We start from the raw sequence: 18,556 nt of genomic DNA on the forward strand, positions 1-18,556 counted from the left end.
TGAAATGATATTTTAAAAATTTACCAGCCCTTTTTTCATCTTTGACAAACATAATGTGAAAATTTCTAGGATAGTGAGAATACATCTTAAATCTGCTCAAACTCTTTTCCATCTCAACTATTTCAAAAGATGGTGAAGCTCTAATTGTCAAAAAGTCCATGGGTTAGAGTTACCCCACTGCTGGGTTGGTCACCACTAAAAGGGGGCATCAGCCACAAACACACAGAAGTGCCTGATACATTCAAAGTCCAAGAACCAGAGCTCCCACCCTGAGCTGCCTCCACCAGGACAAATGACTTGGCCTCCCAGGCACCCCACGCTGGCCGGCAGCGCTCTGGCTGCATGCCCTGTTTCAGGCATCCCGAAATACCAATCCTCCCAGCAACCCCAGGGGTCTCTTGCCTACAGCTGGCAGCATCATACCCTCAGCTGGCTGCTGGAGTGATTGCTCTCCTTGAACAACTTAGCACGTGGTAAATGCCACTGTTTTTGCTTGTCTCCTTTACAGATTGTAGGGTACACTGTCAAGCTCTAACTTGGCCAGGCCACCCTCTGAGGAACCCCTGATTAGGCTTCTCACAGCTGGAGATCACCTCTAAAGGCTCCGGCATCCCTTGCCCGTCCAACCACCCCAAGCTAGAAGGGACGAGCATTTCATGGCACATTTGTAACCTTTTAGATGCCAAGACACACTGGCTGGGCAGCTCTACTTTAAGGTGAGCTGTGGTTCTCTTTCCCTATACTATTTCACTAAAAGTGAAGCCATTTTTATGCCCAAACTAAACTCTTGTTTCATTCCTGCTGCCCATGGGCACTTGCTTTATACTTAAAAAAATTTTATTGTTTATATTCTTTATAAAATGTCCTTCAGTTTTAAGTCATGTCATGGTTATATATTCTTCTTTCTCAGTTTTTAATTCCCCCGGTGGATACCAAGGCAGAAGTTGATACATTCTGTTTAATGTAAAGAAGAAAATACAAAGCCTCATTCCCAGTGGCTGAGAACTGTACCTTGACTGTTCCCTATGCCGCTTTGCTCGTGACTTGTGATTGGCAAATGTTACTAGAGAATTTGCTTATGTTATGTAAATGTTCAGGATAATTTGCTTTTCCACTCTGCATTTTCTTGATTTCACCAGTATGTTGACCATGGCTCTAATGAGTCAGTGGCTTCCTACTTTCCATTGCTTACCCTTGGGATATCTGTCACATTTAGGTTTAGTGACAACTCGGGAATAGGAGGAATTCAAGAATAAATACTGGTCTGTGTAGTACAAGGAGGTTCAAAGGAAACAGTGGCCACTGGCCTTGTCTCCAGGAGGCTGTAGCCTAACTAAAAAACCAGAGAGCGCTAATGAAGTAGCTCAGGCCACCTTCAAAACAACGTTATCCAGGGTTAAAAATACACAGTGTGCAAGTTCTTTGCAAGAAAGGAGCCATGTTTTATGCTTACATTAGGTCCTCATCGATACCTAGAATGATGTAAACATATAGGAAGTTTGCAAATTCCAGATCTCCGGTTTCTTTATCCTAATCATTCTTGTCCCTGACAACTGGAATTGGACCCTGCATTTCACTTTTGACTATGCATCAGCTGAGTGTCCTTGGAAATTTACTAAACCTTCCCAAGACTCTGTTTCCTGATCTATTAAATTGATAATGAAGTGATACCTCATAACAGGTTTTCGGGAATAAATAATAGGGTGCTTAGATGCTGAGAAGACTCAGTACTAGTTCAGTAGATATTAATATTGTGATTACTGGCCCCCATCTTTTGTCAGTTCTTAGTCTGAGCTCTCTGTTGCAGCTTCCTTTGTAATTCCTAGAGCATGGCATGATTGTTTCATTGATCATTCCAATTACCCAGTAAACATTTACGGAGAATTACTATATGCCAAGATTTTAGGCAGGTTCCCCACTGCCGCCATGGAGCACCCTCCTCACTCTTGTATCATTTACTCTTCTTATGTATCTTACCCAGGCATTTGCCGCAGTTACTCTGCCTGATGGAGAAGGGGTAGTTTGGCTTGGACAGAGAAAGGATCTAAAGGCTTGTTGCATGTAACAGTTCTTCGTGCTGTTACATTAAGATAAGCACAAAGAAATGAGAGCCTGGTCCAGGGAGTTGGTGGTGGCAATGGAAAAGAAAGGCGCTCAAGGGATTGGCTAACTGGCGAGGGGAAGTGAACGTTTGGTAACAGGGTTGAAGGGAGACTGACATTTTCACATTACACTCTTGTACCTTTTGAATTTCGTTCCTGCTTTAAAGATAAAAAGTCATGATTTGTCCAATGAGGATTCCTCTAAAAATGAAAGGAACAGATGGAATTGAAAGAGGTCCGGCCACAGAATTAAAGAGAAGGGAGATTAAGTTCTGGAGGAGTCAGGATGTGAGTTCCCATCGGCCTCTTCTCTCTCTGATTCATAGACCAGATGATCTACCAACCTGGATGTGGGGAACTGTGGCTGCTGATGTTGTTTTCTAGGAATGTGTTGATTTTCTGGTCCAAGCTTGGTACCTTTGCACCAGCAACGCACACGTATGCAGTCCCACCGGTAGAAATCTACACTTCTAAATGTCCAGTCAGAATTTCCTGAGCATTTGCTTTATGAAGAACAAAGAGAATGGCTAGCAAGGGGCCTATGGCAGTTCTCGTAATTTAAAGTCCTGTGATGAGGATTTTTTCAAAGCCACTTGTAACTTGCAGCTGTGCTGCTACACTAAAATACAAGAACCTAAAGGCTTGCTGCATGTAAAGTATCCTATTAAGCACTTAGGAGAGATTGAGCTTTCAAATAATACATTGTTTAGTCCTAATTTGAAATAGGTGTAGGAGGGGTAAAGCTTGTATCTGTGAGCTCTCGTGGATAGAATCATTCAGTACGTTGCTGGAACTGTGCTGCACTGAAATGCAAGACTCTAAAGGCTGGTTGCATGTAAAGCATCTATTAAGCACTTAGGAGAGAGGAAGATGGACCGTACTTGGTGCCCAGCATCCAGCCATTCTGCCAGCACAAAGCTCGTAGTCTCTATGTAGATAAGGGCGTTTGGTGACCCTTCATAGAGACATTTGGGAGAAGCAAAACTACTTTAACACTAAACCAATGTTTGTTTTCATAACTATGAAAGTAATACAGGTCTATAGATACCCTAGAAATTTAGAAAAAGAACAATAAAGGAATGACAGTCAAGAGAAATTGTTTCGTAATGGCGGGTGTGAAGAAGAGTGCATTTACTTGCGCACATCTCATCATTCAGTTACCAAGATGTATCAGGTAGTTTGATTACGCAACTAAGAATATAATCAGTATGTTCAGTAAGTCCCCACTTAATGTCGTCGACAGGTTCTGTGATGTTAAGCTGAGATATATATAACAAATCCAATTTTAACACAGGCTAATTGACATAAGTAAGAATTAAGTTCCTACAGCACCCTATCAATGTTATAACAAAAAAATGTTGAACAAAACGATGATATTCAAGGGTCTGGTGTATATGGTTCCATTATCCCCTGCTTGTTAAATAGTAGGCATCAATATATATTAGTTGAATGATTAAAGAGTAAATGAACATTATTTTTATAATTCCACTTTTACGTAGCATTTTATATCCTGTAAATAGTGTATGGGCATTATCTCACCTTCCCACCCCCTCACCCCCCCCAAATTCTGGTGTATCAATAGGGCAGATGAACTCTCTCCATCTCATATTTGAAGAAATCATGATTGAGAGGGGTGTGATGGCTTAGTGAATCAGATTGGAACACAAATAAAGATTTCCTGCTCTAACTCCTTTAGGTTGAGTATCAGGACATACGTTATAAACTGCTAGCCTTAATCAGACATCTTCCACTATTGTGGGGAAGGTAAGATAATGTACCAATATAAGTATACCAAAGATTATTCCAGAATGCAGGACATTTCATGTGTAGGGCCCCAGAGGAGATGGGATGAGATAGCTGCCCCCTTAATTTCCTGCTACCCCATTCTCTCAATTACCTCACAATTAGCACACTGCCTGTAACATCACATACAAATTTCTTTAATGAAGAGATCACATATGGTTGAGGGATCAAGGAAGGCTTCCTAGAGATGGGATCTGAGATGGTCCAGGAAAGAATAGGTAGGATTTCACAGGTGGAGATCCAGGAACAAAAAAGTTTTAGGTGCGAGAATGGAAACAGAGGGAACAAAAGTGGGAAGAGGGAAAGTTTGAAGTCTGTTTGAGGAAGAGGGAGCTGTCTTGTCTGACTAAAGCCCAGCATGCGTAAGGGAGAAGTCTAGGGAGACAGACTGAGACCAGATATGTCAGAAGCTTTTTCTATAACTAATTCATTAAGAGAGAAATGTCCTCTCCTTAAACTGCAAATGAAGCTGACGAGGGCACCTTCTACAGGAGGTTTTTGCCTTTGTCCCCAGACCATTGACCTCCCTGTTCGTTGTTTTTCATTCAGTTCTGCACTCTAGTTTTCCACCTCCCACATCCACGCTCGCCATGTTCTCTGCCGTCAGACTCCCGCTACCATTGACCTCTTCCTCCCTTGACTACCTTTGATCATACTGTTGGGTAACCTAACCCTTTGCCCTCTTCCTTGACCATGATCCTTCCTCCCACTGATGCTCCTTGAAGGTGAGAACAGCTGTGACTTCTACCCAGCTCCTACGCTGTCCTCTCAAGCCCACTCAGCATGTGACAGCAAAGGGCCTTGAATGGTAGACACAAGAGTTTGACTTGAATAAAAAGAATATTTAGTTCTTTAAATGGGGGGCTACTGACCAAAACAACACTGCCATGAATTTAGAATTCTATACTACTGAGCATTAAAATACTCTCACACACAGTTTAAAATAAAATCTACCCAATGTTTGCCTGAGAGAAAATGTTATTTTACTTGACTGTGATAAGATTTGTAAAGTCAATTTTTAGGAATAGAAATATTCAATTGACACAACTCTGTTTTCTTTATCTTAACTGCAAGAATAAAAATTCAGTCAAACTAATTTTTATTCTGTCCTGCCAAAATCATCCCCCATCCCTCCCAAAAAAAATTCCAAGAAAGAAAAGGAAAAGAGGAGTGTGAATTGGAGGTGGGAATGGGATTCTCATGGTTGAAAAAGGGAAATAGTTTTGCTATTTCTGTGAGCTGGACATTTCAAGGAGACCCAAATGTGGATCAGCTTCTTCAAACAAATGGTCCAGTGAACAGGCGTTGATGAAAACAAGGCTGCACTCCAAGGCTGAGGGGTATTTTTAGAATACTAGGAAGAAGGTGTTTTTTTTTTCATTTGAAGGAAAGGATGGCAATGTCATCCAAAGCCCTAGTCCTGTGCAGAAGCTGAGACTTGGCATGACTCAAGAAGCATACCTCAGAAGGAATGCAGCCAAAGGTTATGGAGACCCAGTTGTTCTGCTCGTCTATCTCAAGAACTTGACAGCAGAGGTTTGAGTGGATTTCTCATTGTTTGTCCCTGTATACACCGTCCATGACCACAGGCATATGCCTTGTTTTGATTGCCCTGTGGGAGGCTCAAGCCTGTATCCTTTCTCCTTTGAGCAATAAAAACAAAAATCTCCATTGAAACCCCCATGCTGTGTCATATCCTCATGGGAAAATGTTAGCTGGAGGATCTTGAACAGCCCTCAAAGTAAAAGTTATGTGAAGACATGGTGGGCTGAAGATTAGATGCCTGTGTGTGTACATACATATGGGTGTGGTGGGTGTTTAGGTGTGCCCAGCGCACATGTCCGTGCTTAGGAAAAGGTGCCATAAAGTTACGAGCAAGGCAGGAATAAGAGTGTTACCCATTTTTCTTGGGTGCTTTAGGCTCATCATGGGGTAGCTGAGTACTGAGATCAATCCTCTCCCCTAAGTTCTTGCTAGAAAACAATAATTCTAAGTTGACATTCAGGAAAATCAGTGGTTTAGGTGAAATATGGAAATTGAACTTCTAGAAACTGTCTTCAGTTGAATCTTGTGATGTTGTTTGAGCTATGCAGGACCTGTGAGCAAAGGCTTTCAAACAAAAGAGTCTTCTTTAAAAGCCTGCTTTTACCCGGCTCTGGTATTTGCCTCCTGGGGGAGTTCTTTCAAAGGTACCATAGACCAGCTTTGCGCAAAAGGTGTCTGTTGGAACATTAGTTCAGCACAACTGATGACAAAGGATTTTTTGGTCACATACACATAAGCTTAGGACACAGAGCATACTAAGTCCTCCTGAAGAGTGACCCGTGTACTTTGATATGATATAGGGTCTTAGCATGTCTGACCTTATTGTTCTAAGTGGTGTTTTTTATTTTTTTTAAATATGTCTTTATCGATTTCAGAGAGAGGAAGGGAGAGGGAGAGAGAGATAGAAACATCAGTGAGTGATGAAAGAGCTATTGATCGGCTGCCTCCTGCACGCCCCCTACTGAGGATCGAGCCAGCAAGCCAGGCATGTGCCCTGACTGGGAATCAAACTGTGATCTCCTGGATCCTAGGTCGATGCTCAACCACTGAGCCACGCCAGCCAGGCTGTTCTAAGTTTTTCACATACTTACTTAGTCATGGGAATTTTTTTCCTTCCCGTTTGTACTTGCTCCATAATAACAAATGCAGGAAAGCATTAGCACAATGTATATATATCTCTGAACTGTACTTTTCTGTGTGTGTTTCATTAAGTACATCATTGGTAATCAAAGTGAAGTCTGTGTGGACAGGCTGTGTTGGCATTACCCAGGAACTTATTAAAAATGAAGATTTGGGGACCACACCTGATATTTACTGAATAAGAATCTCTGCATGTGGCCCAGGAATCAGTGTTTTCATAAGCTCACCATGTGATTTTTATTCATACTAAAGAGAAGGCCTGCTGTAGCTGTTTAGTCAGAATTGAGGCCAAAAATTACAATTCTTAGATGATAATGAATCCACCAAAACTTATGAATTCTCTCCTTGGTTTTTAAAGCCCCACCCCCAACCAATCCAAACTTAATTCACCTTTATACTCAGCCCTATATACTGCTTACTGTTTTCTGTGCATAATCCACTTCATGGCCACTGTGCCTTGCTAGTTTTTGTGCCATAGGCCCCTTCTCAGAGTACTGTTTTTATTGCATACAATGAAACATGTAAGATTTCAAAAGAAACTGAAGTACAGTTAAAATATTAAAATATTTTAAAAGTTGTCTTAATAAAAGAAGTAAATATATTTGAATTTTGCATAAGAACTAGAGGCAGATCTGTAACTGTTATACTTTCAAAGTGGTGATGCCTGTAAATAATATTTTAGAATATCTACAGTACTGAGATATGATATGAAAATATCTGCAATTTTTTTTTTTTGGTGAAAAAGTCACAGTTACTGCTACAGTATTGGGGCCTGTCACCCATGTCATATTTCAAGAAATGGACTTTAGGTTAATTTTTCCTGAATAATTTCCAAGTTTCCTACTACCTATCTGAACACTGTTCATTTTTTAGAACCCAGCAGATTTCTCCACCTATACCAGCCTCCACTAAGATTCCACATTTCTGGAGTCTTTGTATCCATATAGTAATAACACCCAGCAAAGCATTTCAATTGTTCATAAAATTTTGACTTTGTATTTCATCTCTCCTACCTCAGAGTGGGTTTCTTGGCTGATGAGACTGGACTTGCCCTTTTTTTTGAAATTCCCTGATCAATGCAACCAACACAGTGATGGTCAGCTTGTACTCCAGTGACTATCAACCCTGGACAGACATCAGAATGACCAGCAGGTGCTTGGGTTCTATGTCCTATGCCAGTGGTTGTCAAAATGTGGTCCCTGGGCCAGCATCATCATCATAACCTGGGAACTTGCAACAAATGCAAATTTTGAACCCTACCCCAAACCGACTGAATCAGAAACTCTGGGGGTGGGGGGAACAGCAATCTATGATTTTGATATGAGCTAAAGTTTGAGAATCACTGCCCTAGGGATTCTGATTCAGGAGGTATGGGTGGAATTCGGAAAACCATATGGAAAAAGTACCATTATTCAGTAAACTCCATGAGGTCAAGGGTGCAGTTCAGTTTTACTCACCATTGTATCTCCAGTGCCTGTCTCAGTGCCTGACATGGGGTCGGGACTCAAAAATATTTGTCAAACAAAAGAAAGAAATGAGATTTTTGAGGCCCACTTTTTCAGTAATAAGCAACTATATGTCTCAGCATCCTGGTGACTTACAGGAATTAGGTACAACAAGCCCTTTGGAAGATGGATATTCCCTTTGAAGGTGCCACTTATTGTAGGGCATCATTTACTTAACAGATGATGCACTGTGGCTCAGCCGTGGGATAATTTTTAAAAACAAGCCAAAAGGTCAGACTTTTAAACCCTAAAGGTCTTCACCAACTTAAATTAAATTTTGCCCTCTGGGGTTTTCTGATCTTACTGACTATAGTAAGATGTGAGCTCTTGCACCCTACAGAATGAAGAAGGAAAAATCCTTCTGTATTTTGCCTTCAAATGACTAAAGCTACAAAGGACCATAATTTCCAGAAGGGTGTGATTTACATTCAAATTAAAGTTTGTCAAGAGAGCATACTTTTCTCTTTAAGTAGTGTGTTACTGGTTCCTTGATCCCACTGTGTGTGAATAGTTGTTGAAGACCAGTCACGGAATACTGAAAAGTATTCCTACTTTCCAGGAACTCTCACACCCCAGGAGAGAAGGTGGAGCAGGAAGACAAAAACAGACATACCTTGTTTTGTTGCGCTCCACTTCATTGTGCTTTGCAGATATATCACGTCTTTTACAAATTGAAACGTTTGTGGCAACCCTTCCTTGCGCAAGTCTGTGGGAGCCATTTTCTTTCTTTTTTTAAAAATGTATCTTTATTGGAAGTATGACAGGTGTCCCTCTTTTCCCCCCATTGATCCGCTCCACCACACATCCATCACCCCCAAGCCTTCTCCACTCTATTGTCTGTGTCCATGGATTATGCATATATTCATTTAAGTTCCTAGGTTAATCTCTCCCCACCCACTCCCTCACCCCCACCTTCCCTCTGAAATTCGTCAGTCTGTTCCATGCTTTTATGTCTCTGGATCTATTTTGTTCATCAGTTTATTTTGTTCATTATATTCCCCATATAAGTGAGATCATGTGGTACTTGTCTTTCTCTGCTGGCTTAGTTTGCTTAGCATAATCCTCTCCAGGTCCATCCATACTGTCCCAAAGGGTAAGGGATCCTTCTTTTTCGTAGCTGCATAGTATTCCATGATGTAAATGGCCCACAGCTTTTTAATCCACTCATCTACTGATGGGCACTTGAGCTGTTTCCAGATCTTAGCTATTATAAATAACACTGCTATGAACATAGGGGTGCATAAGTTCTTTCTGATTGGTGGTTTGGATTTCTTAAGATATATTCCTAGAAGTGGGATCACTGGGTCAAATGGCATATTTAATTTTTTGAAGTAACTCCATACTGTTTTCCACAGTGGCTGCATTAATCTGCATTCCCACCAACAGTGCACAAGGGTTCCCTTTTCTCCACATCCTCTTCAGCGCTTGTTATTTGTTGATTGGTTGCTGGTGGCCATCCTGACAGGTGTGAGGTGATATCTCATTGTGGTTTTAATTTGCATCTCTCTGATGATTAGTGACCTTGAGCATTTTTTCATATGTCTCTTGGCCATCTGTATGTCTTTTTTGGAGAAGTCTCTATTTAGGTCCTTTGCCCATTTTTAATTGGATTGTCTTCCTTTTGTTAAGTTGTATGAGTTCCTTATATATTTGGGATATTAACCCTTTATCAGATGTATAAAGGGTTGGCTAATATATCATTGGCTATTATGTTCTCCCACACAGTGAGCTCCCTTTTCTTTTTGTTGATGGTTTCTTTTGCTGTGCAGAAGCTTTTTATTTTGATGTAGTCCCATTTGTTTATTTTCTCCTTTGTTTCCCTTGCCCTAGGAGATGTATCAGCAAACATATTGTTATAAGAAATGTCTGAGATTTTGCTACCTATGTTTTCCTCTAGGACTTTTATGATTTCACAACTTATATTAAAGTCTTTTATCCATTTTGCATTTATTCTTGTGTATGGTGTAAGTTGGTGATCTAGTTTCATTTTTTTGCATGTACCTCTCCAGTTTTCTCCAGCACCATTTATTGAAGAGACTGTCTTCACTCCATTGTATGCTCTTGCCTCCTTTGTCAAATATTGAGCATAGTGGCTTGGGTCGATTTCTATGTTCTCTGTTCTGTTCCATTGATCTATATGCCTTTTCTTGAGCCAGTACCAGGCTGTTTTGATTACAGTGGCTTTATACTATAACTTGATACCTGGTATGGTGATCCCTCCAACTTTGTTCTTTTTTCTCAAGATTGCTGCAGCTATTTGGGGTCTTTTTTGGTTCCACATAAATCTTTGGAGTATTTGTTCTAGATCTGTGATATATGCTGTCGGTATTTTAATAGGGATTGCATTGAATCTATTGATTGCTTTGGGTAGTGTGGACATTTTAATGTTAATTCTTCCAATCCATGAATATGGTGTATATATCCATGTTTATATCTTCCTCTATCTCTTCTTGCAGCCTCCTGTAGTTTTTCAAGTACACGTCTTTTACCTCCTTGGTTAAGTTTATTCCTAAATATCTTAATTTTTTGTTGTTGCAATGGTAAATGGGATTGTTTTTCAGTTTCTCTTTCTGAGAGTTCATTATAGGTGTTAATTTTGTATCCTGCTATATTGCTGAATTTGTTTATTAAATCTAGTAGTTTTTTGGTGGAGTCTTTAGGGTTTTCTATGTATAATATCATGTCATCTGCGAATGCCAGTTTTACTTCCTCCTTTCCAATTTGGATGCCTTCTATGTTTTCTTCTTGTCTGATCACTGTGGCTAGGACTTCCAGTGCTATGTTGAATAAGAGTGATGAAAGCAGACACCCTTGTCTTGTTCCTGTTCTTATTGGAAATTGTTTTAGTTTTTGCCCATTGAGTATGATATTGGCTGTAGGTTTGTCATGTATGCCCTTTATTATGTTGAGGTATGATCCCTCTATTCTGTGGGAACCATTTTCCAACCTGCTTAGATGACGATTAGCAAAATAAATTATTTTAATGAAAGTATGTACATTTATGAGACTTAATGCTATTGCACACTTAATAGACTATAGTACAGTGTAAACATAACTTTTATATGTACAAAGAAACAAAAAAATCTGTGTGGCTTGCTCTATTGCAATATTCTCTTCATTGTGGTGCTCTGGAATGGAACTCACATCCAGAGGTATGCCTTTAACGAGAATCCCTCCTCAGCCTCTTCAGTGCCTGACAGAGCCCTTACCTGATGTCTTTCTTTTTTATTTCCCTATTCACTTGTGAGTTTATTGTCTTTTCTCATCACTAGAACATAAGCTCCAAGAATCTCATTCACCACCATATCTGACCAGCAGTTAGGGTATTTCCTGGAGCCTGGTGAACACAATAAATATTTCTTGAAAAGTGCTGATGGAGAAAATACAAAGTTAAACCTGTGAAATGCCACTTTTCAAATGTTAGATGCCACAGTTAGGTCTTTTTTTCCCATGTTCTTGGGTGAAAGATCATGCTTTGGATTCACATGGCTCTGCGAGGTTCGAGTCTTGATTCTTTAATTTGCTGCTGTGTGGCTTGACCACGGTGCTTAACTTTCTCTTTTTTTTGCAACTAAGAATATTTATTTGTTTAACTTTTATTTTTCAATTACAGTTTACATTCAATATTATTCTCTTTTAGTTTCAGGTGTACAGCATAGTGGTTAGACAATCATATACTTTACAAAGTGTTTCCCCCAGTATTTCAAGTACCCACCTGGCTCCAAACATAATTAGTATAGTGTTATTGACTGTATTCCCCGTGACTGTCTTGTAACCACCTATTTGTACTTCTTAAACGCTTCACTTTTTTCACCCAGTCTCCCATGACCCTCATCCCCTCTGTCAGCCATCAGTTTGTCCTATCTCTATGAGTCTGTTTTGTTTGTTCATTTATTTTGTTCTTTGATCCCACATATAAGTGACAGCTTCTGTTGTTTCCTTCCTTGTAATATTGTGAGGACTAAAGGACAGACTGCACACAAGGCCCTTGGCACAGGACACGGTGTTAGCTGTTATGGAAACAGAATATTTTAAGCCTTGTCTTTTCTTCAACAACAGTTTTTTTAAAAATAACAGATCCTTTTAAGCCTTATCCCTAAGTAGAAATTATAACTGAAGATACAAACTACAGGTCCTGGTAGCACTTTTAAAAAGAAACCTTGAAGGGGGCAATTGACTAAGGTTCTGGGAGGAGATGGGTGCTCTGCTCGCCATCACACCTGTTGGGAGAATAAGATTAGTACATATTCACATAAGATTTAAGGTAAATCAATAGTTACTGGGCACTATTCCAAGTGAGGTTTAATTTCTCTCTAACTCTCTTTGTTAAGATGAACAAAGAGATTTCCTGTAATATTAAAAATGTGTTTTATGAGTTCCAAGGACTGTTGATTTATAGCCATGAAGCTACAACTTTTTTATAAAAAGCGATATATGTTACATCAAATATTTTTCTTTTCATGGTTTGTAGAAAGCGGTATTAGCTCATTTAAAGGGGTAAATTATGTCACAGGAGGATAATTTAACTCAACAACCTTATGGTAATTACCTAGCAGTGACTTCCAAGTATAGCTACAGTTTATTCAAGCAGTAGTAAAGGACTTTAAGATTAGGAGCACAGCTAAGAAAGTACCTCTTTGTAGCAATGTGTTTTACAGCTGAATCAGTGTGACTGAGAATAACTTTAAAACACAGGCAGGACTTGATCCACCTTAAGAATATCATTGCTTGTTCTATTGAAGTAATTTTGAATTCTGTTCTTATTATTGAGGCATCAGTAATTCTAACAAAAGTTTTATATGTGTATATAAATATGTTTATATAATCACTAAATAAGTAGTTTTTAATTTTTATTGAATTTATTGCGGTGACATTGGTTAATAAGATTATATAGGTTTCAGGTGTACAGTTCTGTGATCCATCTGTATACTGTATTGTGTGTTCACCACCCCAAGCCAAGTCTCCTTCCATCACCACTTACCCCTTCACCCTCTCCTACCTCCCCCACCCCCTTTCCCTCTGGTGATCACCATACTGCTGCCTGTGCCTATGAGGGGTTTTTAATAAGTATTATTTCAGAGCCATGTTTTTCGAACTACTTCTTTCCATTGCTGAGATGGGATGGCCCTTTCTATGTGTTTTTCTAAAGAAGTTGCAAAGTCCCCCATTGGTGTGTTTGGGGTACCCCCCGTGGTCCAGGTGCCTCAGCTATGCCTGGGCACCCGCCAGCACAGCCATGAGACCTGGTGGGAGAACTGTCAGCTATGCAGCTCTCCATGCTTCTAGTTTCCTGTCTGCGAAGTCAGATGCAAAGGATCAAACGCAAAGCTGTGCACAGAGGGTCTTGAAATGGCAAACACTACATGTAACACTGTATGTACGTGTGTGTGTGTGTGTAAGTTATCACTGCTGATGTCTCTAATGGATTGCTTTTACAAATCCCACAGGAAATGCTGATCAGTGGGTCTAGCTATTAGCTATCCATTCTCTAAGCTGCAGTAGCAGTGAGTATGATTGGCCATCACATTTCAGAGCACAAGGCAGAGTATTCTTTTTGCAGTGTAGCACTGCCTTGGATTTCTTTCTTTTTGCTTCTGTTTTTTCTTGTGAAAAGTATTGGAAAATGCAAATCAGTAAACTCTTACTAACCCAGGACCTGGGCCAGAAGAATCTTCTTATTGCTCCACAACTACTTCCTGGAGAACTGGGGCATTGGATGGCAAAGGAACATATTTGGCCTGAACAAAGGGTCCCACTGGCCACGAGGGATCTGGCAGCCACCTAGCACACGTGTCCCTTCTCTTGTAACACCTTCCCTTGGACCGGATGATCTTTCCTCCAGGCTTCCATGGCCCTTTTTTCGGACCTCCTTCCTCCTGCTGATTACATGGTGGTAAAATTAATTTTTAACAAATAATACATTGCTATGTAAGTGATAAACTTTTAAAAAGTAAATTTATAGAGTAAAATGTGAACATTCTTCTTCCCCTGACTCCTCCAACCCCTGGCAGCAGTTGGGAGGAGAGCCCTCCAGACCAATGGGTATGCAGCCTTAATCAAAGAAACCATCCTGTACATTCCACTCTACTTTTTTTTGTTACAATCTATATTGATATATTTATTCCATTATGTAAATGTATATTATTTATCTTCTGATGGACATTTCTTTCTTACTCTGTGTTCTCTCTCTCTCTCTCTGTGATTACAGTGCTCCAGCATTCTTTTTTTTTTTAATTTTATTATTGTTTAAAATATTACAGATGTCCCTTTTTCTCCCCAATGACCCGTCCAGCATTCTTGTACACACACACACACAGATTTCTCAAGAACACTTTTATAATCTTGTTTTATACAATTAGTTCTTTAATGTAGCTAAAATTTATTTTAATACATGATGCAATATGTGTGTGTAAGTCAGCACTTCAAAAAATATATTCATTAGTTCCCAATCATTTATTGACTAGTCAGTCCATTGTGTTCCTGTTGGTCTAAAATGTTAAATTTATCATAAGCTAAATTTGCATGTATACTTGCTTCTAATTCCCCATTGATTTATTTGTCTTCCTGCAGATCTACTTATCTGTACCAACCATTCTTTTTATCAGTCATTATAATCTAATAGAATGTTTTCAAATCTGGTAGGGCAGGTCTTCGAACACTTCTTTCCCCAAAATGTTTGTATTGCCCTTGTTCATATTTTCTTCTGGCTGAGCTTTAGTACTAGCTTGTCAAGTTCCATTTAAAAATTACATGGGAGCTTTGGCCAGGTAGGTGCTCAGCTGAAGCGTCATGCTGTGCACTGAGAGGTTGCGGTCAATCCCTGGTTGAGGCGCGCATGGGCCCCAGAACTATGTAGCTGGTCCTGTTTGTTGGATATGTGATTTGCAAATATTTTTCTCAGTCCGTAGTTTACCCTTTCATTGTCTTTAACAGTGCAGAAGTTTTACATTTTGGTAAAGTCCAGTTTTTTATTTCTCCTTTGGTGGGTTGTGCTTTTGGTGCCATGTCCAAGAACTCTGTGATCCCAAAGGCTTTTCTCTTCTGTTATCTTGTGTGTTATAGTTTTATGTTTTACATTAAGTTGCACAATCCACTTTCAGTTAATTTTTTATAGTAAATGAGATTTAGGTTTTACATTGGAACTTTTGTTGGTAATATATGTAATTTACAGATTAATTTAGGAAGAACTGCCATCTTTACAATGTAGCATCCTTATACTCAGGAACATGATAATGTGGTGGTGGTGGTGCTGTTTTCATTTATTCAAGTCTTCTTTCGTGTCCTATAAAGTTTTATAGTTTTATTCGTACACGTCTTGCTCACTTTTCGTAGCTTGTTCCTAAATATTTTGTAGTTTTTGTTGCTACTTGAATAAGATTTTTCATTATATTTACTCATTCGTTATAGTTGATGAATATCGTTGAAAAGAGAGCTGTTGTTTTCTGTGTTGATCTTGTGTCACAACTACTTCCTAAAGGGTCTTACTAATTGTTTGCTTCGAGCAGGCTCCCAAAGAGAAAACGTCTTCCCCTCCCTTCCCTCACCTGGAGAAAGTGCTGTGTGAAGTGGAGATGGGAGTGGGGGGTGGGGGTGGATGGTCCTGCAAATTCTGTTGAAATGGCAGAGCTGGCAGTGCCCAGGGCAGGGACTGGCCCCAGTTGCTGCGAGGTTCTTAGTTGCATTGTTCTCAGCTGTGGGTTTTAAGAACTAATTGCATCAGACAACCAAGAAACACATTTTATCACATTTTATGTGATAAAACACATTTTATGTTTATTGAGCTCAAGTAACAAACTAGTTAAGTGTCATTTTTTAAAATGTGCTGTTTTTTTCTTACATAGCAAGAAATATGGAGATAGGCCATTGCTGGTGCTGGTTCAGTGGTTCACTAATTGGGAATCCAAACTCTTTTCTTTTAGACTTTTTTCAAAATAAACTTTTTATTTTGGAATAATTTTAGATTCATGGGAAATTTGCAAAGAAAATACAAAGAGTTCTTATATACCCTTTACCTAGTTTCTCATAATGTTCACATCTTACAGAGTCAAGTACACGTGTCAAAGGTAAGAAATTCGTATTGGTACATTACGACTAACCAAACTGCAGGCTTTATTGGCGCGTCATCAGCTTTCCCGCGTGTCTGTTCTGTCCCAGAGTCTAGTCCAGGGTACGATGCTGCATTTAGTCTTCATGTCTCCTCAGGCTCCTCGTGATGGTGACATTTCCTCAGTCTTCACCTTTCCGTGCGTGTTCTTCATGACCTTGACCCGTTCGGGGGAATACTCACTGTATTTTTGTAGAATTTTCCTCAATGTGGTTTTCCCAGCAGCCCCCACTGGGCCATTGGCAGCAAGTCATAGACACCCCATTTAATCTACAGATATTCCAGTGTGGATCACAAAAGATACGGACTCCTAGAAAAATAGCCACAATATCATGAACAGTAGTATGAAATTTAACTGTGACTTCGAAGCTGTCTCGATTTTCCCGCCCTGCCCTCCTTGGTGTGTGGTTCTTTATCCCTGCTGTTCAACGGTTGCAAGGGAGCTTCTCTGGCTTCGGCCATTGCATCTAAGGCAAGGCAGGACACTGAGAGGCAAAGTAGCGAGAAATCAGAGACTTTCCCAGATCCCTCCTCCCCTCGTTCACACTAACAAACTTCAAAATACCGTTTCTTTGGCCAGAGCTGTGTCTACCACGAGCTGGGTGGCTGCCTCAAGTAACAAGGGAAGTTGGGGAAGCTAGCGTTTGGCTTTGCAACCCCCAACATAGAGGATCACCTGAAATAATGAGGCCGGGAATAGATACTAAGTGAGCCAACACATCGTATCTTTCACAATAATTTTGGAAGGAAAGAGGCTTCACTTGTCACCTCCCTCCTGTCTGTGACACTAGCCATTAGGACTGGAGGATGACAGCGTGGCGTTGACAGCCACGTGGCCGAGTGGCTGAGCTGCGACAGTGCTTATACTGCCCAGCTGCTGGCTTGAAGAGGCCTCAAGGCTGGGACATGGCTGAGCCTATTAGTGGAGGCCGAAGCCCCAACCCTGGATGCCAGAGCCACAGGGGCTGGAGCCAGGCAGCCACTTTAATTTGTCTTCAAACTGCCAAAAGAAGTAGTTGTTAAAGAGTGTAATTTCATAGAACATAAAATTGGGACATTCCTAGATTACCGAATAGGCTAAGTATGTACTTAGAGGGCCACCAAAGTAGGGGCTCTGCGAGAAAAGTTTTATTTTCATGACTTTAGCAAGAATTTTGCAAAATAAAAAATTAGAAAGAAACCACCGATTTTCAACGAATCTAAGATGTATCATTATTTTATGTACTTCTGGGAAAGAAAATATGCTGCCAATAAACTGATTTGCCATTGATTCTAAGACACACCCTGACTTCAGAAATGTTAAAATGTGGGGAAATGTGTCTTAAGATTGGTGAAATATGGTATTTTTATTATATTATGCAAGTAAATGTTTTATACACCTATGCAACCACCACCTAGATTAAGATATAAAACATTTTCACCTCCTCAGAAAGTTGGACTTTCCCAGTCCATCCCAACCACAAATGTGGCCACTTGATTTTTCTCACCACAAATTACTTCTGTTTGTTCTGGGACTTCATGTCATGAAATCCTTCAGTTTGAAATCTCCTGTGTCTGGTTTCTTAAATCAGCATAGTTTTGAGATTTATCTACCTATGTAAAAATATAGGTGGGTAAATCCATTCTCCTGTTGATGGCCATTTGGGTTCTTTCTAGTTTTCTACTATTGTAGATTAAGCTTCTATGAGCACATGGTAAAGTCTTTGTGTGGACTTGTATTTTCATTTGTTTTGGATACACATCTAGAGTGGAATTACCAGGCTGTAGGGTGGTGTATTTTTAACTTTATAATAAACTGCCAAACAGCTTTTCAAAGTGGTTTTACTATTTATACTCCCACCTGCAAGATATGAGAGCTCCAGTTCATCCATATCCTCACCAACACTAGAAATCGTTAGCCTTTAAAATTTTAGTTTTCTGGCAGATGTAAAGAACTGCCTCATTGTTGCTTTGTATTTGAATTTCCCTGATGACTACTCATGTCGAGTATATTTCCATGTGCTTATAAGCCTCTTGGGTATCTTCTCTTGGGAGGTTCTCATTCAAATCTTTTGTCTATTTTGTAAAATTGAGTTGATTGTCTTCTTATTGACTTGTGGGAATTCTTCATATATTCTGAGTACTGAGTTCTTTTTCAGATATCCATTCTGCAAGGAACAATCACTCATATGAAGGAAAACCATTAGAGCTGACACGAATTGTGAAATTGAAGTTAAGCTAACATTTACTGACTGATTGAATGACCAGATACTAGGCTCTTTGTGTCCAGTGTTCCCCCTAATCCTCAGCATGCAGGGAGAAATGACTTTCTTTTGTCCTAGATCCTAGAGCCCAGAAAGTTTCAGTAACTTGCTCGA

The sequence above is a fragment of the Miniopterus schreibersii genome, assembly GCF_964146895.1.
Source record: "Miniopterus schreibersii genome assembly, chromosome: 16".
NCBI lineage: Eukaryota > Metazoa > Chordata > Mammalia > Chiroptera > Miniopteridae > Miniopterus > Miniopterus schreibersii.